Raw genomic sequence first — 26,465 nt, forward strand, 5'->3', positions numbered from 1 at the left:
TTGTGCTACCTGTTTCATTGTTTGACCACTCTCACAGCAAGAAAAAGGTTTTTTCCTTCTGATCGCTTCATGTTGTTGCCTGACAGTCTGTAGGAAATGCCTGAAAGAATTCAAGGATATTATGTTCATGCTGGTGAAGTGGTCCTTGACTTTCAGGAATACCAAGCCAAAGATAGAGCACAATCTTGTGTGGAGTCCAGCAGCAGCAAAAGAACTCCGAGTCCTTAACTGTCCCAAACCATCCATGCTATCTATAGATAGAAAACACTGCCCTGTCAGAGGAAGTATGTCTGTTTAGTAACAGTTTTTCTAGCCTGGACTTAGGCTATGTTGAGCAAGCAGCCCTTGGCTGTGAAATCCAAGCAACCAGCAGCCAAGTGTCCCCAGTGAGAAGGGGTTGGATTTGCTGACCATGGTGGCAGGAGGTCAGGGTCAGCTGTCAGGAAGGGGGAGTGGGAGAGAAAAGTTGTCAGACATTTGAAATGCAAATTCGTTTTGGCCAAAACACAGCAATGAAAACTACTTCTAGCAGTAGAATCTGGATGCAGATAAATGGCCACAATCTTTTGTTTCCATAATGCTAACTGAAACAGAATGTATATTGCTTTACCTGTACTAGAAACAATCACTTGTTACAAAGAATGCATTTGGCTTTGCCATGACTGTTCCATATTGCAGGCTTATTATAATTCTGTGACTCACCGATACCTTCAGCTTCTTTTCCCCCCTTTTATTTTATAAGTGCTCTTTGTACTATTGTATTTCATCCCATTTTTTCACTCAGAGTCTTTCTGTGTGATACTTCAAACCTCCTTTGCATTAGCAGTGCCTTTGAACTTTGTTTTATCAACTAATATAACCAGCAACAAATTTTTAAATTGAGATTTTTAAGGAAAATAAATAAAGATTAATTTCAAGTCTGATTTGGAGGAACTTAAACTGAAACTTTTCCCCAGCTTGACAGGTCCTCTTTCAAAGCAGTATACTGTTGTCTCACCTGCCTCTTAGTCAATTTTACCAAACATTTCTTGTTCTCGTTCATGCCTCTGTCGTTTATTGAATGTTTTCCTATTTAGCTCCCCTTGCAAGTTCAAATACTTACAAACAACTATATTTTCCTATTTAGAAAACAGCTATGTCTACAAAGGCAGATAACAGGATTTCCTCACTGAGCACCTGATATGATTTGTTTCAAGGCAGAAAACATTTGATTATGCTGCTTTATCAAGGGCATGTGAACTTCAGACTAGGCAGGACAAAACCTGAGCAAGTGTAGAGCTTTCTATGGTAGTCATGATCAGGTAGCCTACTGCCTGTAACAAGGGATTTACAAAGACCCAGGTTTTGTCTTTCAAATAAAGAAAATAAAATTTATTAAATAAATACTAAACCATAATGGCTGAGCCAGAGTCATATAGAGGTAAAAATACTTTGGATCCTTATTCAGGCATTTCCAGACTAAGAAGAAAACCAGAACGGTCAGAGTCAAATGTCTTTTGTATCTTTTCATAGGAATACAAGAAGGATATGGGACATCTAGGTGCTTCCTTTAGAAACAGCAACAAGAAGAAAAGCAAATTCCCTATCCCTTGTATGTACTCTATTGCGAGTATTGAAGACACCACCTTAAGAAGAATGGATCCAGATATGAGTCTGACTTGTAAAGCTAAAACTGACCCACATAATGAACTAAAACCTCATAACTGTGTGGAAGCTTTCTGAATATTTTCAGACCCAATAATTCAAAAGATAAGAGCTTGAGCTATGTGTACTTATGTATAAGTATATATACACACACACACCAATAAAATAAATGTATATGTACACACATATATATGTATAAACAAATATATATCTGTATCAACAGGTTTAATAACTATTTCAGGGTTAGTACTACCATTCTGTCAAGGAGCTTAGTTGAGTCAGGGGATGTATGTGCACTCTTTTAAAACAAATTTTAACTGATTTTACATAGCAAGGGAAGCTAAGTCCATGTATAATGTCAATGCTCATTATTTTAATGAAAATAGTTCAAACTCAAACAAGAAAATAATATGAATTAGAAAAGAATTACAGAACAGAGGTATTTTTAATCTGCTCACTAAGTATAAAACTATAATTCATGGAGAAAATAAGTAATAATAATAATAATAATAAATTAAATGCCTGTGTAGCAGTTGGCTGCCCATTTTGAAAGTAAGAAATAAAACCATGTCAGTACAGCTTGCAAAAGACAACAGTAATGATAGGCCATGCTTTTCAACTGTTGTGAGGCTGGCTGGTTCATTTACTCTACTTAAGAGACCTAATTTATGATGAAGCCTGCAGTTATTTAGGGTTAATAGACTTCCCTCATTTCATTATGCTTTTGTGAACTGTAAAAGTTTTCAAAGTGAGTAGGCTAAAAATTATTCACAGATGTTCTCAGCTGAAGATTACTTCCCCATCTCTTTCCTTGCCACTTTTCTTCAGCTAATAAAATAAGATATAGAACTGTACCCTGCAGTTTTTAGCAGCTTTCACATTGATCTTCCCACTGTCAAAGCAAAGGCTGTCTCCCCTTTAGGATTCACTGCCTGATGGCAAGTTGGGGTTCCCATTAATGAAGCTTTGCTTTTCTTTAAAGAAAGAACTCTGAAGAAAGTAGCTGCATATAAAATTAAAACACCCTACTCCATGTCCTCAAAAATGAGCAGAATAGATCTTCCTCTGGACTGAATCTACCATTTATTTATGTTCCATTTTCCCACTCTGAGAAAAAAAATTTGAACAAATGATATTTAGATTTTAAACCAAATTGAACCAGACCTACCAGTTTGTTCAATACTTTTTTCTGGTGGTGGCATTGTAGGATTCAGTATGTTTGTATGTAGGATTTTCCAAAAGTTTAGAGCTATATGAAAAGAATAAATTAATTTTCTTTATTCATAGTCACAATTGACATAAACTGTAAAGTATGTGATAATATTCTTATCTGATTTTATTTGCTGTTACTCTGGATTGCCAGTAGTTAATTCATCAGTTTGGAAATTTAAGTGAATTTTTAAACCTAAATGAAATTTTTTGTTAATACTACTTTCCTTTTTTTTTTCTTGTAATAGTGAAAAATGAAACTAAAAGGTAAATAGAATGAAGCAGGAAGAATCAATCAAAATTTATGAATAAGGCAGCTTCAGCTTTTTCTTAGTAGCCCCCGCTCTATTTCCCTCTCTGCTTATGAGATTTGTACCCACATCACGACTCTGTTTGGTCATTATCTGAGCACCAGGGCACTGAGCGGGACAACCTGTGATGGCACTTCCAAATCCCTTCTGTTGGTACTTGTCCGCTTTGCACAGAACACTTAAATGTGCACCAAAGCAGAGCCTGAAGCTCAGGTGTTCCATCAGGACAAGAAGTGCTTTAAGTATTAGGTTGCAAAACCATTCTCACATTCAATCTCTGTTGTTTAATGACACTCTAAAACATTCTGCTCAGAAATGGAAAACGTCAACAGGAGGAACTCCACAACACGGAGTGTTTTCCCTGGCAAATGGCAGCTCTAAAACAGTTTAGAAGCTGTGCAGTAAACTAAGTCTGGTTTTCAATAATGTACAGCAGTATATTTGCCAAAGCTATTGATTGAGGCAAAAGTTGCAGCAGAGTTTTAGAAGTCTAGTCCAATTCTCCTTTTTTTCTGACCAAAATAATTTGCTGGATTTTTGGCCAACTGGAAAAAAAAACAGCCCTGTATATTTTAGTAAATAGGCTATTACATAATTATTTTTAAAACATCCATTTGTTGTTCTGGGCAAGTGTTACTGTACCTCTGAGTGACCATTGTGTAAATGTTAACTGTTTTTACCACTAGTAGTGTATTTCTAATCACACTTGATAACAACACTTGAACTTGTAAATAATTTTGTTAATATTCTAGAGAAAGAATAACAGACTACTTACTCTTTCTCGTGGTATTTAAATAATACTGACATCACAAACTCATGTTTGCAAAATGGTGTACTTTTTTCCACTGGGTCAAACTTTTTCAAAGCTCAGAGAGCCCTTTTGACATATGATTATATAAAAATTTCAGCTTTTTTTAAAAAAGCAAATTTCTAGCCTCAGGACACCAGAGACAAGACTAAGAACTTAAACCTCAAGATCTTAAAAAATAAATAACAAGCCACTCAAATTTATTACTTTCATCTTCTCCCATGGGTCTGACTCATATTTGAAGACTGGTACTACTGAGACAACCTGAAGGACAAAAGAAGTGAAGACAATATCTGGACAGCTTTTGCAAGAGAAGAGCTATACGATTCCACTCAGTAGCTCCTGTGTTTCATTCCAGTTCCAAAAGCCTCGGATTCCTGTCTTCTATGTATAAAGAAAAAACCCTGCATTTTTTTTTTAATGTTTATAAGAGAAAACAAACAAACAAACAAACCCCACTACCCTGTGGCAAGACGGGTAGGGGGTGACACAAACTCATCTGCAATACGTGCAATTTTAAATGTAAATGAATGTGATTTGAAAAATGTGTTTCCACTTTCCTCAGGTTTGGACTGCTGATGGACTGCAAACTACAGGTCTGTGATACTGTTTTGGAAGCTGTAACCTGACAGCACAAAGGGAGTGCACTGAGAGGCAGACACCACACAGAGAGGGCTGTCGTGTCTTGAAGAGAGCCAGCTTACGTGTGATGCTCCGCGTGAGTAGGAGGCATATTTGATGAGCATAACTGGAAAAGCAAAAGTCTGAAGCTGAACATCAGTGTAAAGGCTGATGGGGGCTAGGCATGGACAGACACACATGAAGAGTTGAAATGGGTCTGAAGAAATACTCATTATAAACCTTATATGAGAAAAGCCTTATTAAAGATTTTTTGGTTACACCTCATTGACCCTGAACTAATTAGCATTAAATAGCACTTAGGGAAATTGCTAATCTATGGTATCTGACACGGTGAAAGAATAAAAGAGGAACTTGCTCTGACTCACATAGCTTTGAACTTTCCTTTCTAAATACCACACAGCTTTCCAATCTAGTAGCAAGTAACCCATGAGGTGAACTCTAGCCTGCAGGATAATGGAGTGAGAGACTGGGCTCCTGCCTGCTTAGCAAGCAGGGCTACAGAAAGTCATCACCGTGCATAATTATTTCTCTCATTCTGGTTTGGCTGAATGGCACTGCTCCCCTACCTGGCATCTTTAGCAATTACGTCATTGCTTCTGACAACTCAAAAGCCCAAGACCTGTGACGTGTGCTAGCAAACCAGCAGGCAGAGCAGCAGAAGACACCGAGGAAGCAGCCAGAAGAGGCTGACAGTGAGAAACATGCACTATCTCCATCACTGGATATATTAAGGTGTCACTCACACCAAGTGATTTGTGACACATTACATTGACTCTAGGACAGCACAGATGTCTGCATCTCACCCGTGAAAGTCAGGACCTCAGATGTGACAAATGGGCATCAAAAAGAAAGCTTACAACTTTCTATTTCTAAAAGTTATACAGAAAAGATACATATTTTGGCTGTAGAGAAAGAGGGCTGACTTAGAACAAGCTAACAACTGTTCATAGTCCATAGAGATTAGCACCTGAGCAATTTACCCCCCCACAGGTTTGTTTGGCTTCATGGTAGGAGCTCTTTTGCTGTACCATGTTACAAATGGCAACTTCCTGGAGATGTAAGCTGCTGTGTATGTTTCTGAGATACTAAAATCTCACTGTTGCTTCTGTGTAAGCACAGGCATACTTCTGGCTGGTGACACTTTTGTCAATATTGCATCACCCAGGAAATCCTATTTTATCCTATATTTACTGAAGTTAAGATCTACTAGAGTGCAATTCTTACTTATTATCACAAATAGGTTTCAAGAGAGACTCCTTTACAGCATGCCTCAGCTACAGCAGAACACAAAACCAGCTTACCATTTTTTTTGAGCCAGAGGGTCCAACAAAACAGCATCTGGTCTATAAAACGGACAATAATGGGAAAATAGGCAGTTCTTTAAAACATTACAAAATTGATTTCTCTCAGAAAAGGCTGATGTGATCTACAACTACCTTGTATGACTTGATACTCAGAGTGCTTTTGGCATCTTTTTTTTTTTTTAAGCTTTTTTTTTTTTAAGCTTTTTTTTTTTTTTTTTATAAGCTTCCTATGCTGCATTCCCAGGGTCCTTACAGGGTAGCTTCTGTGTTGCTACTTTAGCTATTACTGACAAGTAAATGGCTCTGTGCTGTACAAACCTACCTCCCTATCATCAGCCCTGTTTAGTGGGAGTTGTTTTCCCTGCTTCCTGGCTGGAATCTGTTCCTCAATCAGTGGCACATTTTTTGGAGCTCTGTAATCAGATTTTTATTGTTGAAAAGGTCCAAGGAGGAGAGATTTCTAGTACCCTATGCTTTATTTGTACAAGGCTCTTCAACCAGCCTTCTAGAATATATCTGTGAACACAACATCAATTTCTTGAAGTCATGAGCTTTTTTTTAACCTTGGTGGTGGCACTGTTCAGGTTTTTTTTGAGGTTGCTTACCTCATTTTAGCGGTGTCAGTGTAATCCAAGGTAACTCTACAGAAGTCAATGGAATCCTCCAACATAAAACCACATACACGAGTGGAATAAAAGCCTCTGAGTCACCGGAATAAGTCTGTAGCTGTTTGACTAGGCTGCCTTCAGCTAACAACTGGGTAATGAAAATGTTCTTTGCTGTGAGACTGAATCTGTTAGAGCTTTTCTTTCTCAAATCCCATATAACATGAACAGATAGCTTTTTACTCTTCTGTGGTGCATTTCATCCCCTGCTCTGTGTGAAATTTTAGATGTTAGATCTTTGTAAATGCTGATGACAATTCAGGCATAGGACAAGTCAAAGCTTTTTGTACTCTCAGTACCACAGATCTTTGTTGCGGGCATGCTGTCTAGACATTTTCCTGAGATGGCCTTTTCTGTGTGATGTACTGATGTGTGTGTGTGTCTATATGCTACTATTTGTAAGTTGTTCACCTCTCAGTACACTAAACAAAATCTATTGCTGTAATCCCTTTCTTTTCACCCATTGATCATTTTTTAGAAAAGTTTAGCTGCTTTAGACTAATCTGCTACAATGTATTGTAACTCACTGGTAAATCAAATATAGACAGACCTGATATATTCATGCAATACTTTTAATGGAAGATTGGGGGCAAGCAGTAGGTTGCTGGCATTCCCTTTTTGCACCAGTGGCTACTGTGATATCTACCACACTGCAAACTACCTCCCACAGCTGTGCTTTCTTTTTTATTTCTCACTTAAGCTCAGTAGATATGAATACATAACAGAGAAATGCCACTGAAATCAGAGATGCTTAATGAGAGTTTCTACAGATATTTTGAAAGGAGAAGTCAACCAAGTTGCCCAGTTTGGCTATTCTGAACAAAAATAAGCTTTTTAAAAATACCTCATTGTGATTTGATAAAGGTCTGAAAATTACTCATTTTAGAAAAATGAATACATTCACTTTATAACCAGCCAGATGTGTTATTTTCTCCCTATAATGCTTTCTTGCCTTCAAGGTTTCATATATATTTGTTTCATTGTTACATGGTTTTTCTTTCATTGTTACATGGCTTCTCCTATATCATGGTTTTGGAAGTAGAATTCTGCCTCTTTAATTTATCCCCACTGTTTATTTGTGACTTAATGACAAGAGTGATCAAGTGAAAAATAGGAAGTCAAAGTGGGTCATTCATTTGGTTTAGACAAACAAAAGGAGAACTACCCTTTGCACTTGTCTAGGAAAAAATAAAAAAGCAAGCACTGTGCAAGAGCTGTGACTTTTCAAGCTATAGTAGAGTTTGCCAGATGACACAACTTCCAGTGAATCCTTAGTTACCAGTAGTTTCAAATAGCATGAAAAGTAAGAAGAGGCTGCAGTTTATTAATATGTTATGCCTTTACAGGCAATGCTCCATTTGGTAGCTCAGTACAGTAAATGTGATTCACGCATTTGATCAGATGCCCCCCAGACACAAACACACTCTGCATGCAAAACAAGAAGGTGTATTAGCTCTGTGTCTTCTTTTGCAAGCCACAGCGTATATTTCCTCTCATCGGAAACCTCACTGCCTTAAAGACATAGTCACTTCCTATTAATTTGGAAAACCTTCCTGTTAACCAATAAACTCTTAAGAAATATCCTCCCAGTTCCCAGCTTTGGAAAAGCTTAAGGATTAGTTAAACATTACTTAAACTTGCTATATGAAAAATATTGCTATATTTGAATATACTGTATTTGAAACACTTTTGCGAATACTTTAAAATATTGAAACTATCAAATTATGGTATAAAAAGAGAAAAATTTGGATGTTTTTGTAGCTGTATAAATGTTGTTGCAGCATGGGTTAGACTTCATTTTTCTCAGAAAAACTGGCAAACTTTACTTCTAGTCTCATTATGAAAGTCAACTGATTTTCTGGTTATGAATGGCTGTAGTCTTCATTGCAATTTTGTGGTGGCTGGGGAAAACCCAGATTAATCTTGTAGCATTTTCTTTTGGGTTTGTTGTTTGTTTTTTGTGGTTTTTTTTGTTTTTGTTTGTTTTTTTTTTTTTCTAATAAGAAGAATGACGTAGTATAGAACTCCCCTGGCTTTGTGGAACTGTGGAAGCTCTACTGCCCATTTCAAAAAAAACCCCAACACTTTCCAGCACTAAATTTTTCTACTCTAAAGTTGCCCACTTTTCTATTTCTTGCTATTGTCAGGGAAAAAAAAATGACCTTTCCATTCACATTTTTATGCTTATCTTGGGGCTACACAATACTTTGGGCAGCCATAAAATTTACAGACAGCCTTAATGAGATCTGTTTATATTTAAGAGAATCTGACTTGTTTCAACCATACATCTTTGAGTTCTGCAATTTTTTGACATGTAATTTGTCGTGGGCTTGTGTCATGTCCTGGGAGAAATATGAGGAATGAAATGTATAGGCTGTGTCAGAAATTTGCTCCATGCTCTCTTGCAGTGAAAGTACATTTCAGATGCACAGCACACCTGCTTTTGACCATGTGCCCACCTGTGCACAGGCACACAGAGGTGCGATGGTCCTTTCTGTATCCCTGTGCCATCACAATGACACCATGAGGACCTTTTTGTTAATCATGTGTTTTTTTGCCATTGTATGTACTGGGGTCCATCTGATGTTGCATGAATGTGGGGTTCCCAGCACGTGAAGGGCTGTAAGATTTACTTGCTATCTGTATTCCTCTTTTTATTCTGTTTTATTAAAACAGCTATTTTATCATGCCATTTGTTGTCAGGCCTTTCCTACCAACATGTGGAAAGAACCCTGCACTGTCTCTCTCCCTCTCATCCCCCATATCTCAGTGCAGAACAGAAGCCAAATTTAAGGCTGGTTTTGGGAAAGGAGTTGGCTTTTTTCCTCCCTTCCACCCTTCTCACCAGAGTAAGAAATCCATGATTAGCATTCAAAGTTACCTGAAGTCAATTAGCCCTGAAAATATTGTTATGCTAAAAAGCTTTACCCTGCATGTAGCAATCTAAACAGCTGCTGACATGCATGTGGACAGTTACTCTCATTTCCTTTTGTCTTAATCCACTATTTCAACACTTTCACGGTTTTACTTCAGGAGTTCCTGTGCAACACTTTAAAGCTGCCTTTTTTACCAGCTAATTTTCTCTGTTCTCAACAAGAAGGCTTGGATTAGTGGCAGCATAGAGCTTTCTACACATCATAGCATTAAGATAATTAAGTTTTATGGCCTGGTCATCTAATAGACTTGAAGTCCATGACATAGTTGTTGCTTAAGTGCTTCATTAAAGTCCTCAAAGGCTTTACAAAAGTCAGGTAAGCATTTAATGATCCACTTTCATAACATTTTTCTAAGTAATTGAGAAACTGATTTACATCACAACTATGGTACTGCATCTCAGGAAACCAACAATTTGTGGGTCCCAAACGTGATGGTATTTGATACTTCAGAAAATTTATGAAAATGGCATTCCTATATGTCTGAAATTAGGCATCTACAAATCATTGGTCACTTCGAACCTCTGAATTTAAGTGATTTCATTAAGCCTAGTATAAAAAGAGCCACCTAACCAAATTAATCTCTTTTTGGATGCCAAAATTGAATGTTTTAAGAGTAATATTTTTTAAATATAGATGATTATACTTAAAACAATTAAAATAATCTCATGGTTCATTCATTTTAAAGACCTTTAATCATTCCAGTCTTTAATCTAATTTCAAATTTGCAGACATTATTAAAGTGACTTAAAGTGTTTAATGCAATACATATGGGTTGGTAATGTTGCTAACTCCCCCAGGGCTAAGCTGAAAACAAATGCGTTTTTGCAGTTTGTGCCAGTAAGAACATTACTTCCTCCTAATAACTGAAAACAAGACAAGTTTCAGAGGACTTATTATTTTTGTTAAAGCATTTCTGAAACGCATTATGAGCTTCTAAAACAAATCTCTGCTATTCTGCTCCCACATTTCCCTATCAGTATTTATTTAAAATACACCTACTTTCATCCAATGATCTTAAGAACTTTAAAGGAAATAGCATAAGCTAAAGAACAAGAAGCAGCTAGACCCGCCTTTAAGTGGTTGTCTATGCACATCCATGTTCACAAGGTTCACAAAAACCAGCCTATTATTTTTTTAATTCAGTTTCAGCAAAAACTATCCCAGAGTTATAGTATCAATCATACATTTTCAAATAAAAGACTGCTGTTTATTTTCAATTGTTAATTCATCTTTAATCTCTCTAATTAGAAGAGTATTTGAAAACATGAAAGTCTTCAGCTCTAAAACGTTGCTAAATTTGACTGATGTTTTTGTTCATGTTTCTCCTTTGAGTTTTCTTGTTCAGTGATCATAGTGTATACATTTTGCATATATCTCTCTGTATATTTCCACCTTCCTATCACTACTTCAAAGTATCTGTGATAACAGCTGTAAATGAAATAATAGAAAATAACTGTCTGATACCTGTTGATCTACTGATCAATACTTGTAACTATCTGACATTACTGGCCATCCCAGAGGTAGGCTTTCTTCACAGAGTTAAGCAAGCCCTTGTTGCCACTCTGCTGCAGGCATCATCCTGGAACACCTGCTACAACCCACACCATGCTATATGCAGGAACATGCACTGCTGCAGTAGCACCTGTGGCCACCCCTTCTTGCATCCCATGCAATAAATTCCTTGAGTAGATGTGTACTCTTGTTATAGTTACAGATCAGGGCTGCTTGCCAAATTATTCCTTGCTGCAAGAAAGAAAGCTGGGAAAAGAGGCAGGAAGAAGCTTGAATTAGGCAAGAAGAAAATTTGCACTTGTTCTCTTCTTCTCAGTTACAGTAGCTAACTAGGCCTATAAACGGGGATGGGGAGAGATAACAGGCTGCCTGAGCACTTCCATCCACCCCATCCTCGTTGTTCCTTCTGGGAGACCATGGACTGGTGGAGGGAACAGTTCTACATCAAAACTCATTCTCTGGTCTGCTTTTGCAACTACCTATATTACTGTGAAGACAGCAGATGATACAGTAACATGTATCCATACCCTCTTTGTCCTAGGGCCAGAGGTCCACACTTCTTAATGTCTTCAATAGTTCTTAGTAAAATACAGCAATTTTCCATTTTCTCTCTCAGTCTGTCCCTGCACTGGAGTATCACTCCATCTACCAGCTGTGTCTCTAAAATGGGTCACTTTGTGCAACCTCCAGATTTTTAGCTGGAAAGGTTATAAGAAATGGAAAGAACTGGGTTTTCAAAAGAGCTTTAGGCAAATCTGATAGCATTATTTTCCTTTCTTAATATTCTTATATGTTCTTGCATAAAAGGGTCAGGCTTAATTTTATGTTTGAAATAACAGTATTTTATATAATTAAATTAACACAACGTGATTTTTTTTTCCCCTCACCCCCAAATCATTATAACACACCTAGAATCTGAACATCTACCTGTAATTTCCAAAATTACAGACTACACAGCACTGTAAAAGAAATTGCTTCTGATCCTGACCCGGTATGTAACCTAAGCTTGTCTTCATTCTTGACATGTTTAATGTGGGTGTGAATTACTTCTCACTATTTCATTTGCAGCCTTCAATTTAATATAACAGCAACCTACAGGAACAATCCCTATATTTATATTACTGTGGATTGTAGATAATCTTCTACACTTTATTAGAAGGTATAGTATTCTAATTTTTCTGAATAGCAGTTTCTTGTTGTCAGAATGTGGCTGAAAATTATTTTCTCGTCTGTCTTCTCTCCAGCAGCATGCCTGAGTTGGCAGCGATTTAAAACTTAACTCTTTTATTATTGTTTTAGTATTTTTTTCCTGTTATTACAGTTTTCAAGTGGGATTTGGGTGATGCAAAAACATTATAAAACTTCTCTAGGAAAGTTATAACTGAAAGAAAGCATTTTGAAACAAACCTGATGGAGTGTAGTTTGCTGTTTAGTTTTGTACATCCTAATGAGAAAAACAACTGCACTCCTGCCATAAGCGGATAAGACATAGCTTCTGCTGCCTCATCACTTTCTGACAACAAACAGAACCCAGGGGATGCAGAGCTTAAGAAGGAGTCATATTATGACTGTTTTAAGTGCTTGTGAGACCATTAGTATCAGTGCTTTATCTGTACTGCTTATTTTGCTTTCAGAGTTGAAAACTCTGTGATGGCTAGGGTTTGAAAAGTGTACAGGCTAAGTAGATTAATTGGCTAATTTTTGGATTTCAGCTAAAAGTAGGGCTATGTCTTTGTTAGCAAGCAGACATTGGCTGCCGCATGGCTACTATTACAAAAGAAATTGTTCAGATAATTGGCAGGTTTCAGTTTCTTCAGGACTAGGTCTCTGAGTATTGAGTCTACCTGATGCAAATCTTAACTTGACAAAAGAGTTATATTCCATCAAAGGCTCAAAGATTTTTTTTTTTCTCCTCTCCCCATCATTTTCATCTGTTTCTGGTCTTTGGAGGCTGCTTATTTCCTTTAACACTACTTTGCTCTGGATTCACCTCTGTGTGAGCCACCCATTGCTGGGCCTCTGTGGAGGATGTTGGCAAGTAAAGGTTCAGCCACTCTCTCTTTTGTGATTTTGCCATTCTGCAACAAAAACAACTGGAATCTAGCCAGAAGATATTCCCAGGACTGCTCATCTCTATTATACAGTTTGGCCCTTAAAAATGCCTTCCTAGGTTTTCCTTAGCATCAGTAATGTAATGTGTAAATGACCAAAAATTTAAGCACAACTAACTCTATAATTCAGATTTATTTACTGTGACTACTGTACTAACCTAGGAAAATCTGCCTTCTTCTACTGTGTCCTGTCTTTTTTTCACAACATTTATTTACAGTTTCATTTGGGAACACCTCTTTACAACATTATTCAATGAGGCTACGCCATCTTTTTGTACCAAGTATTTCCAGTTTTCTGAAATACTTCTTCATGTTACTTTATATGTTTTATTTAATCAGTCCTGCCCTGATCCATATGCTTGTATCAGATCATTCATCTACTTAACACATTTCACAAAGTTGTCTTGAAAATATTAACTTCAACTTTACCTTCAGCCTATCCATCTGTTCTTTTCTATAACATAACTCTAGTCATTTATTATTAGAAAGCTGTTACTTAGTAATGGGAACTAAGGAGTTTGTTAACTTTTTACTATTTGAAAATGTAAAAAATTACTTTTATTCTTACAGACTTAAAATAACTTAATTACTTCTTAAGTTTGTCCCAGTCTTCCAGGACGATTCATTACCATTAGTTATATCACAGAATCACAGACTGGTAGGGGTTGGAAGGGACCTCTGGAGATCATCTCATCCAACCTCACTGCTTGAGCAGGGACACCCAGAGCAGGGGGCACAGGAATGCATCCAGGCAGGGTTTTGAAAGTTTCCAAAGAAGGAGACTCCACAACCTCTCTGGACAGCTTGTTCCACTTCTCTGTCACCCTCAAAGTCATGAAGTTTTTCCTCATATTCAGGTAGAACTTACTCTGTTCTAGTTTGTGCCCGTTGACCCTTGTCCTGTTGTTGGGCACCACTGAAAAGAGTCTGGCCCCACCCCCTTGACACCCACCCTTTAGATAGTTAGAAGCATTGGTAAGATCCCCCCTCAGGTTTCTTTTCTCCAGGCTAAACAAACCCAGGTCTCTCAGCCTTTCCTCATGAGGCAGATGCTCCTGTCCCCTGGTCATCTTGGTAGCTCTCTGCTGGACTCTGGCCAGTAGTTCCCTGTCTGTCTTGAACTGGGGAGCCTAGAATTGGATGCAGTGCTCCAGATGTGGCCTCACTAGGGTGGAGTAGAGGGGGAGGATAAACTCTCTCGATCTGCTGGCCACACTTCTTTTAATACACCCTAGGATAACATTGTCCTTCTTGGCCACAAGGGCACAGTGCTGACTCAGGGTCAGCTTGCTGTCCACCAACATGCCCAGGTCCTTCTCAGAAGAGCCACCTTCCAGCAGGTCAGCCCCAAGCCTGTACTGGTGCATGGGGTTGTTCCTCCTCAGGTGCAGGACCTTGCACTTGCTTTTGTTGAATTTCATATACTAAAGGCGGATTGCTAACTCCTTATGATGAAGCTATACTGAAATGTTTAATCAAGCCATGCCTCGCAGCACTGTGGCTTCCTACTGATGCAGATCTGTTACCTTTATTAACTCTGTAGAATCTGTTGCAACAAACCCCTCCTTCCCTGCCTTGTGCGCATCTTCAGCCCTGTAGAGAAGGACCATGTCAATACTCTATTTTAAAAAGTTCATGGAACTACAAGATTTTCACCACAGAAGAAATGAAGAATTTGTGGTTTGGAAAGCTGTATGTTTTTAAGAACATCCACTCTAACGAACACTGGTGGAAAATGGCTTTCTGTAAGTTTGCTTTGAGTGAGCTGTGGCCTATATAAAGCACACTGGGTATGAATTATTAATGTAATAAGCCAGAAGGCTTAAGAAGAAAAGCCCTGCACTCCCCCTCTAGGAGAAGGGAAAAGGCAGCATGGGAAGGCTTCATTTACACAAATTGTTATTCAGCACCAGTGCATTTTTTCACTCAGCATTTTGCTGTGGTAAGAGTCTGTATTCTGAGCCTAGGAGTACTGTGTGATGCTTGTGAGCACTCAGAAGGGGTAAATTATTGGGGAAAATATAGCCTAGGGAAAGTGGTTGCCCTGAGAAAACTCTTAGGTAGGGAAATCAAAGCCAATAAGCTGATCATCTGGTGGGCTTCTTGCTGGGGTCCTGCTTTGCTCAGAGATGCCAAATGCTCTGCAAAGCAGACATTGCAGGACACGATCAGCAGTGGCAGGTTTGAATAGAATCCAGTAGCAGAGATTTGTTTGAATCTGAGCAGGGAGAAAGAGCGAAGCCAGCCCTGAGATGATCTTGACTACCTGTATTTGTGAAACAGGATTTAAGAAAGTAAGAGTGAGAATCTCATGAATGAGGTGCTGTATTTCATAAAGCCTAACTATCTGTAATTGGAGCAATGCAGCACCAGCCATATCTCTGCCAAATTCATTGAATTATAGTTATTTTCATTCAAATAAAAATAAGACTTTTTTCTACTGACATAAAATTACTGTTATCTTTCTGACTTGAAAATAGAGCTGCAGTTGCATCCCTATGTCAGACTACGTCTTCCTAACTCTGTTTTTGAATATAATCCAGCATACTGCTATCAACATCTGGCAGTAGTAAAGATGCATGTTAACCTGCATTTATTCATGCAGTTCTAGACATACTACAGTGAGAAGACATTACTACAGTTCATTTTGCCAGGTGTAAGCTAAATATTGGTAGACCTTAATTCCTCTTACTTCTTGCCTACACCAAAACTCACAGCTAGAAAACAGGAGTACTATCTTTAAATGAAAAGTTGTAGTTTGTTAAATAGTCTAGGCATGAGACAATCTGGACTCCTCGCTTTTTCTTATGGAGAGGAATGCAGATTTGGATTCTGTTCAGGGAGGGTAATTGCAGGGTGATTGACTGGGTGATGGACAGTCACCCTTGCTGTCTGGAGTTGGGGCAGCACCACTCCCTTTTGCAGCAAAGGCCACAGCTCTGAGTGGCCAGTCAGTGAAGGCAGGCTTTGTTTAAGCCACAACCATGTAGTGACTTGATGTCATGTCATGTCATGTCATGTTACGTTTTTGGTGACTTCGGTCTGTCAGTGATTTCTTCTTGCTAAGACATTCCTGGGTGCTCCCAAAATTGTGGTTTGTTCCAACTTCATATTTTGTCAGACTCAGAAATGACAGACATTCTTTCTGTGTATAAATCTCAATCTTTCCTAATGCTCAAATACAAGCATGTCATTGTCTGCTCTGTGGCAAAGACTACTTTCCAGTTTTTCAGAAAACCAACATCACTTTGCATGAAATACAGTAGATGTATTTTAAAATTTTCCAGTTGATTCCAACAGTTGTTTCTGTTTCCAGCATGTAAATCTGAGTATTTGCAGAATTCATTATACATCCCTACAGGTTCTGCAAATATTAAAGTAGCATTATTCAATTATGTAAAGCAGAAGGAAAAGCTTGTCTTCTTTGTGTCTTGATATACATAATAGCATAAGTCAATATTCATCCTAATGTTAATTGAAAAATTAATACCATTTTACTAATGTCAGAAATAACAAATATTAAACCCTAAGTAAGTGCATAAACTACACTCCAATTTCCCCACTTCATAAGATTATTTTCAGTATTTATTTATACTGCAACCAGTCATGGGTCAGAATTAACTGTGCACCTGCATTTAAAAGTTGGGCTGAAAGCTTACCTTTGGTTTCCTTTCATCCCAAGAAGAAATTGCAGTGGGGTCTTCTTCATATGCAGAACTCCACCTGTATTTTAAAGTACCTCTCCTTCCCAAGAACTGCCCCAGTTACTCTTATGATAGATGTCCTAACTGCCATTAAAATATGTAGACTGTATCAAAGATATTTCCTAGAGGCTTGAGATTTTGTCCTTTCTGATAATTATGTTTAAAACGAACATGATCATATAATTCAGACTTTTGCCCAATTGGATTTAGTTAAAGTGAATATAAATACACGCATAAATCTGAGAACACCAAGGGAACACCGCAGATAAAATTCAGGCTCTTGAAGTCTACGCTAACTAAGCTCTAACTCATTAAGATTAGTTTTAGCTATGTAAGTTTAGAGAAGTAGTAAATAATTAATAGACACATCCCCAGCTCTCTCCATACTGATTTTAAACACAAGTGTGATCTATTTAGTCCTCAAATTATAAGATGCAAGTTAGGGACTGGTGACTTTTCACTAGGGAACTGAGGGCTTGCCTTGCTATTATCCTGATAGAATTTCACTGACCTGCATGATTTTTGTTATTAAAAGCAGATTCAAGGCCAAGGAATGAGGTGAAAGTTATGCCTTGGAAGAGCGTGTTAAATGGTGACATCTTGCTTTTTAATATAGATCTTAATCTTTACCCTTCCATCTTTTTCATAACAGAATTTGTAACACTATAAAAAAACCATAAATGAGATAAAGGTCCGTTTATTTCACATTGCTGCAATCTTGTGGATGTAACAAAGGATTATTCAGAAGGCAGTGCCTGCAAAAGAACATGAAATATATCAATGTGCATATACGTGCTGTTTTTCTCTTTCTTTTCCTTGATTTTTTCTGCATGTGTATAATGCTAATTTTGCCCAGTATCTTGGTAATGTCAGACTGCAACATGTCAGATACAACTGTAATACTTCTCATAATAACAGCTAAAATACATGGGGGTTAATATTTTACAGAAAATGCATTTGGATATTGTGAAAAACTTCTGTGCTACATAAAAGAACATAACTGGCCAAGTAACAGCTGCTTGTGATAGGTCATTCAGACTGAATAACATAAGGAATGACATACTCAGTGGGCATGATGAGATTTCAGAGATTTTTCTTCTCTTAAGATCCAATGCTGAGGTGCTGTGTGCTCCTGGAAAGGTCTTTTCAGTATGGGTCTCTGCTTCATTTCTCACCTTCTGATCATCCTTTCTGTATAGAATGTATTCTCCTGTTGGATCATTCCTTTGCGTGCAATGGTAGAGCGCTCGGTACTGGTCTCTGGTCTCTAAGAACCAGAAAGTATTACTTTAGTACCATGTTTTGGGTTTGTTTTTTTTTTTTTTTTTTTCCCATAGTTATTCACTGAAAATGACAAAAAACTTCCAGGGCACTAGAAACTGGTGTTGATGATTGCTTCCCCTTTGAAGGTCACCCACAGCGTAAGCAGGATGTTACAGGACACAGCATAGTTCAGGAAGATATCTTTCAGAAAAGATTGAAATCCAATGTCCCTAAAGACATTACATTTACAGTTATTGCTGGACAAAGGAGGATATTTAGAAATATCTGTATTTATTATTTGTATAAACTTATTCAGTGAGCAAACTTGTGGAGGAAACTAAACTCACTTTTTGTTTGCAATCTGCTTTTCACATGTCCCAGGATAACAGGTCATTGTTCTATAATATTCCCTTCTAAATAAGGGACAAATTTCTGCGGTAAACCAATGCACTAAAAGAACCAAAAAGCCTATATAAAGGATGTTTCCAAGAGGAAGACCAATCCCTCACACACTTTCTTATTCAAGGGTACAATGAATATTTGACTGAAGCTTTCAAGAAAGTTTAATGGACCATGGTTAATAGAGTGCTAAGGAAGTATATTCTGGTATGGAAAAGGGACCTTAGCTTCATAGGAAAAACAAGGCTATATGCATCTCAAAAAAACCCCCACGTTTTGAGCTTAGTGTCTGAAATTCCAGAAGCAGACAAAAAATGAAAACAGGTCAAAAGACAGCAAAAGTTAAAAGAACGTACCTGTTGTGAGGGTTGAGAAGATGATTGCCTCCCATAAGAGGCATATAAACTTAGAAGTCAATTTAGATAAGCAAGAAATTCTTCTGGGAACCAAAGATGAGGTAACTTAGGAAATGCACACTTTTAACTGAATCAAGGATGAAAATAGTCTGCTTCTAGACTTTACCTAGAGTCATTTACTAGTGTTTGAACGAAACCCCTACATATCAGCTAGAAATTTGATTGAGAGTAAGCCTTCTTAACGCTCATGCCAAAGGAATTATGAAGATAGGAGTAAACCTACAAAAGCCCCAGTAAAAGTCTATTACAATACATAAATTAAATAGGTCAAACCCCACTCTGACCTTCCTTCATTTCTGGCACATCTTGTCCACTAAGTTAATATTTGTTTGTATTCATTTTCCATGCCATACCTGAACATACTTGTTGATCAGGGAGCCTGAGCCTGTGCACATCAATCGCAGTACTTCTACACTGGCCTCAGGATCACCAGTGACATTGAGAGACCTTGCAAGATGAATAGATCCCTTCTGTGTCAGAGAGCCAGTAAAGTAATTTCTGAAGAAGATGGGTCATCTTAGTGGTTGGCAAGTTTCAAGTCTACAGATTTCTCCTGCATCATGCTTTTTCAACAAGTTAACATGAGTTCAAGAGGGAGCCCTGGTTTATTGAAGGGTCTAATAGCAAGAGTAGAGGGTTCAATTAGAGCCAAAAGTGTTTCAGCTGAACAGGACTGAGGAGGATCAAGAGACTTGTGGAACATTAAGTGACATGGTAATGGGTAATACATCAGGGGAAATGAGCATATTTTTATATGAGGACTACTGGATTAAGGAAGAAGCTGGACATAGATGCTATTCTAAAAGCACTTGGACAATGCCCTCAGAGGTATGGTGCAAATTTGTGGTTGTCTTGTGCAGGGACAGGAGTTAGACTTGGTGATCCTTGTGGGTCCCTTCCAACTCAGGACATTCTATGATTCTATGATAGACATATGGCAACTAATGCTAGATTCAAAAGGAAGGAGAAACCAACAGTTTATTCATAGGTGCGTTTTCAAGAGTTGGATATTCTTGAACAACACTAATAAGGAAAACAGTATAAGATACCTCACAATAAGTTATCAAAATTTTTGATAAACTTATATTTTTTTCCTATTTTTATCTAGTGGGAGGCCTACACACAAAGTAGGAACTAATACAGTACAGCCCAGAAGATCAGTGAGACAGTGTACTGAAGTGGGATGGAGGGGCAATAATATTAGATGTAAGAAGTATAGTTTCACTCCTCCTCTCTATTATGCTTCCTATGTGAAACCCAGCAAACCTTTCTGCCAGGTTTTATAAAATAGTACTTCCCTGTTTCTGTGATCAGCTTAGAGCATTCAGCACAGTCAAACAGATGCTCTATTGGCTAAACCAACACCAGCTTGCTCAGGAAGACTTCAGAACAGGTTTTCCAGCCACAAATTCAGCTCAAAAACATCATTTGCACATCATCATGTGCAGCTCACCTGGAAGACCAGGCTGCTGGTATTGCTGAGAGAATGAAGATGTGGAGGCCAATACAGAGAATGGGGATGGGGTAGCCTTTTCCAGAAAAGAACTCCATCCTTCAACATCAGCAAAAAACGGCCTTCAGGTGGCACTACCCTTTCTGCAGATGATCCCAAGCCCCAGCTTGACCTGCTGCTCCTGTTTAACGTAGCAGCAGGGACATATAAAGGCTAATTTTCCAGCAATTGTTCCTGTCAGCATGAATGGGATATTTGTGTAGGCAGGGATGTCTGTCTGAAGAGTGGAGAACAAGGAAGATGAACTCATGGGAAGGTTACAAAGCCTGGATCCAGGTACCAAACATGGGCTTTTCTGTTAGATAGAAATAGCTTCATACAACATTTTTGAGAGGCTTCCTCCAGCAAGTCTACTTTCTCTGGGTGGCATGGATGAATTGTGAATTATCACCTCATCTCCTGTAATTAACCATATTAAACTTCTGCACTTTTCCTTATTCATCCATTATTGCTTTCACTGCGACACTTTGTAATGGACATACTAAATGGCAGGAAGCTGCTTCAGATTTCAGTTCATGGAATAATGTGTTCCCACTTCCACACACAGATGAGAAAATTAACAATCGGAAATGAGATGACTTATAATATGTATTTCTCATGAATCACTGACAAAATATTTTATGACCTCCTGTGAGATAAGAGGCAAGACAAAGGGTATATTAGTAGATTTGTTAAAAAAGGAGAATAATTTTGGCAGAATATCACTCTTTTCTGTTTCAGAAGTACCTATGGAGAAGAAGTTTCTCTAGAAAGAGTGCAATTCATGGTAGACTCTTGTCCAGTGTAAGGTCATTAATATGCTCATTTAAGGCCTCTGAATATAAATATGCTCTTCAGAATGGTACTTCAGTATCGGATCTGAGCATTTTATTGCACTATAAGAGAGATGCTAATTCTGACTTTCTCCAAATTGTTTCCTTTTGTTTATGTATTTAGCTTTCCAGAGTAACACTGTTGCTTTGTAGTAACAGTAAAAGAATAGGAAACAGAAATAAAACTGTTGCTTTTGTGTTGGAAACATGATTTACCAAAGACTGGGGCGGGAGGGAGGCAGTGAAGGGGAGTGTTAGCCACAACACATGATGTATTTTTTTTATTTTTCCAGTTAGAAACAAATTTCAGCAAAAGCTTATTATTTTCATGAGTGCCATTGATTATTCCATTATTATAGAATTCTGAAACTGAAGACATATTTTTCATTTTGATTTCTGAAAATGAGAAGGATATTAAACATCAGAGTAGCTTATTTTTCCCTCCCTCCTGACTTGTTCATGTTCATCATTAGATAAAATGGAAAACAGAGGAAGATGTTTTTCCTTTTCTTTTTCCTTTTTTCTCGTCTCTTTTTTTTTTTTAGGTAAAGAAGTTCTGAGGCTTCAAGTAAGAAAAGTGAAAATGGCATTTTCTGAAACTGAGTGAAATGGCATTGACCGTGGATTGATATGGATTGACAATAGTATTGACTCAGATATGATTGGCTTTTTGTACATGGAGATGGTGATAATGATGTTGATGAGAAGATTAAAAAAAAAAGGTGACTTTTTAAAGCAAATTGAACTTCTGTGAAAAAAATTGTTGCCCTTCCCAAAAATTCATAATATGAGAAAAAAATAATCCTTAGAAATCTCTCTTGTTTTTTCAAACAGCTTTACAATTAAAAGAGAAAACATATGATTATAAATACTACACCTGGCAAACATGCTAGCTGCCTTGTATCACTTACGCTGCAAAAAAGCTGGTTCAAGATTTCCGTTCAGTTGGCTCAAGGTTTCTTTCTGCACTGTGTATCTGCAATGAATTGTTAAAATCCTTAGACTTCAGGAGAGAAACCCCCTTGCAATAGGCAGCCAGAAAATGCCAGTATGACACCTGTTCTACAGCTATACCTTGGACTTATCTACGCAAATCAAGACAATCACGTAACCAGGCCAGTGGCCAGTAGAGTATGATATATACTATTTTGCTGATCTTCAGCTGGGTAATGCAAACACAAGAATGACTTTCTGTAAATGGCTTTTTGGCAGTAGATAATAGGGATTTATTTTTTTTTAATGTCACTCTTTGGTCAGTGCCTATTTAGGAAAGTGTTTGCACTAGAATTGGGAAACACATTACTTCTTTTTTGATTACCTGATTTTATCAACAGTCTTTCTCAGCAGCGGCAGCAAATGCTGATGAGTCAATAAATGGACAAGCACCAAGCAGTCATTTTCACACAATTATGTATTTTAGGGCAAATAATTGGACAAAGAAAGGCAATTCCTTTGGCAGAAGTGGGCACAAACAAGTGGTTACCCCATCTCATGTTTATATCACGAAAAATTATCCCTTGGCATCATGAGAAAACTCCTTGGAAAGCTCACTTCTGTAATCCTTCCCACAACACCAATGGCTTAAGTCTAGGTTTGAAGCACACCTATTTCTCTGAAATCCCATTTCTATTTCTGTCCCCTGCAAGCACAGAATGACTGTGGAAAAAAAAAAAAACAACGGTGACCGTTCACGATTATTGTTTCGAAGCTAGCCAATTTAGGGTCTTTAAAAATACAGGGTCTTACCAGGTACAGGGATAATAGGCATTTAAGTCTTATAAAACTGAATTTGCGCCAAGGATGTGGCTGGCAGCAGAATTTAGAGCAAAACTAATGTGCATTATGCAATGAGTAAGGAATTTAGCAAGCTTCATTGTGTTACTAGCTTTGAATAGAAGACAGGGCAAAGCAAAGACGATCCATAAATTATAACATGTTAAATATAATAATAATAATAAAATCTCTTCTCTGCCTGGAAGGCAAGGAAACTGGTTTAGTCCTTTCTTTGCTGCTCATCACTATGACTGCCACTGCCACTTGTTCACCCTCTGTCCGTCTACAGTTGGCACCAAACATGTGGTGTCCACATGGCTAACTTCTCTTCCCCTGAAATATGGTGTCTGCACTATTGTAGACCTAGTTTTGGGGATTGTCTGAGAAACTGCAGAACTATGCCAGGTAAGGGTCAGCAATTAAACAAAATGGACAACCACAAGGCACTGCTCAGGCAAATGCCCTGACCCTCTCCATTTACTAGTAGAGATGTAGTTAACATGCCCAAAGCTGCACTGGACATATGCTTTCAAAATCCTTAAGAAGAGGTCCTACATGAAATCTTACAGGTCTTGTAATAACCTGCAAGGTACTCAAATATTTACCTTATCCCTATCTCCCAGAAAAATTAATTTCCAAGTTGTGTTATGCACTAACTACGTCAATCTTTTGCAAACAACAGATGCAAATTACAAGTAAAGAGTTCACAGTATAGTTTGGCAACTTCTTCCTTCACAACCTGCTGGCAAATGGCCTGCTCTGGCCACATCTCAATGGTCAGTGGGATCTCTCTGGCTGATGAACCTACCTTTTCTAAAAAGCCTTGGATATGTTATCCATAGGAACAACTCTCCTTTTGTGCTGGCTTGATAGAACAGGTAAATAACACCTTCTGGAAAGACAGGAAAGGAGTACTGAAAGAAGGGGTGCTTCTTGTGGGGGAAGACTGGACATAAACCATTCCCTGGGGTCAGAGCAGGGCTCCTGGGTGGTAGAAGGGAGTTCCAAGAAGATAAGTTGTCATCATCTGTAAATCCTCAAAATATGCTGTAGTCACAAAAAATTCACTGAGCTTAATCTTTCACATAGTGAAAGTCTGATACAGCTGTCTTTGCTCTCTGTCATCCCTCATTTTCCCACTTGCCCTTATACCCACTACAACACCATCAACAAAGACTTTCACCTATTCTGGTTAACAGCCTTTGTTCAACTCTATCTTGAGCTGCCCGGTGACAGCTCCCTTAAGTAACCGTCACAACCCTTGGAGAGACCCAACCCAAACATTACACAAAGCAGTACTGACATCTGACATGCCACCAATGCCTGGCTAACGTAACAACATAGCTTCTGCCAGAAGGAAAGCCATCTGTGACTCACCTCCTCTGCCAGGTTGCAAGTTTCATGGATAATACTAGCTGCATTCAAGCTAGGGGAATAAGTGCTTTCCCCTCACAGGTCTGGCTCTGGCTGCTTCCTGGCTCCATCTTGGACCATGAGTGATGATGACTCAGGAAGGAAACCTGGGCATGTGGTGCCATGAAAGACACCATCATGTAATACAGTCAGGTCCCTGGTGAGAATCTCAAGGGCAGCCATAGTGTGTTCCTGCTCCTCAGTCAGCCAGCTGCTGCAATAACCACACAAATTCAGAGGTGGAATACTAGCCCACCTTGTGAAAACAAAACCTGTCCCTGGTTTCTATTAAGGAACATTTAATGAGACTGTACACAGTCCTACTAATACATATTTTTCTGATCTGTGCTGAGCTGCGCTCTATTGCTAATCAGCTGCTGAGGTGGCCTCAGCCCAGCTACTATTTTAAGTGAAGAGTCCCATAATTACATGCTACCCTGTAACTATTCAGTAAGACAAAACCAAAAGAAGTATGTTGGCATTTTTATTATAGGGGAGGCAGCCTCAAGAGAGAGAGGTGGGCACAAAGAAGGAGACAAAGAGTTCTGACTGCAGGTGGGTGACTTTCCCTGGGGCTGAAGTGAATGATCTCAGATGGCTCTTCCCAATGGCAAGAGATGTCCCCGCCACTGATGACTCCACAGTGGTCATTCTCAGATCACCTCAGATGTTCTACCAAACATCTAATGGCAGCAGTTTCACTCCATTTTGTTATCACACCTATGACTATGGCAAGTGCAAAAGGCAGTATGGCTCAACAGCTTTTAGGCAATAAAACAACGAAAGAGCAAAAACACAGCAAAACCAGAAACATTTTTAAGCACAGAATCTCTTAAAAGGTAAAAAAAATAATTGCTGATAAATACAAGTTTTAAAATATGAGCTGAAATTTACCTCCCCTTTCTGCCTTTCGGTAGATAGTCTTTAGGATATTGCAATGCTCCACAGGCCAAGGGCAATTTAGTTCAAACTTGATGCCAACATTCATTTTCAGTTTTGCTGTTCTCTTTTTCAGCTGAACTCATGCTGGAGGGTGGAAACTTCGTTATAATCATTTATCAAAGTAGTGAAGGACGTGAATATTGGGATGTCTGCCCTGTGCATTTTTGGTTTGCAGCATTATGAGGTAAAAACCAAGCACAAAACAAAAGATAGCTGGAACGTAACAAGCCCTGTTCCCATTAAGGAACAATGCTCAAACTTTAGCTCTGAATATTTTATTTCCTGAAGAAACAAGAGATCAGATTTTGTCCAGAAAAATATAATGTCCAGGGATGCAACAGAAAAAGGGTAATTAAAACATGATCATGTTTTCAGGAGTGATTTTTTAGGGAGAGCCAGACTACAAAACATCCTATAGAGGATGTTAATGAACTCAGGCTTGCTTGACTTACCATCCAGGAACAGCAAATTTTTTTTACACCAGTCTTAAGAATTTTCAAACATATACTTTCTTTGTACTGTTAAAATGAACAAAACAGTAGCTTAAGGAAGGAGGCTGTCCTCCAAAATGTGTAAAGCCATGGCTACAGCTCTCAAAGGGATGACCTGAAGATGCACTGGCTCACCTCAAGTGCAGTTAGTACCTAACAGCACTGCAGCTCTTAAGATATGTCTATTCCACAACCAAAAGTGCAACTGAAGACCATGTACCCAGGCTAATTTTAAATTAGCCACTGCAGTGCAAGGCTCAGTGCAACTGGGACACCTGCACATTCACACAGCTCCCCAGAGGCAGACGGAGCAGCCTGCACTGAGCACCACACATTCGTAATTACAGCATAATCACTACTTGAGCTGTCTTGTTTAAGGCTAGCTCAGTTAAATCTATGCAGCCTGTATTCAAAGGGCAGAACAGACATCCTCTAGAAGAATACTACCTAAACAAAGTCTTAGACTGGGTAAAGGAAAAAGGAGAACACCATACACACAGATACTGAGAAAAAGCAGGTGTGGTCAGCCCTGTAGCTATGTCAGACCCTTTCTGGCAGGCACATACATGAGTAAGGCTCTGTTTGCCAAATGAGTTC

This window comes from Phalacrocorax carbo, chromosome 1, assembly GCF_963921805.1.
Source record: "Phalacrocorax carbo chromosome 1, bPhaCar2.1, whole genome shotgun sequence".
Taxonomy (NCBI): Eukaryota; Metazoa; Chordata; class Aves; order Suliformes; family Phalacrocoracidae; genus Phalacrocorax; species Phalacrocorax carbo.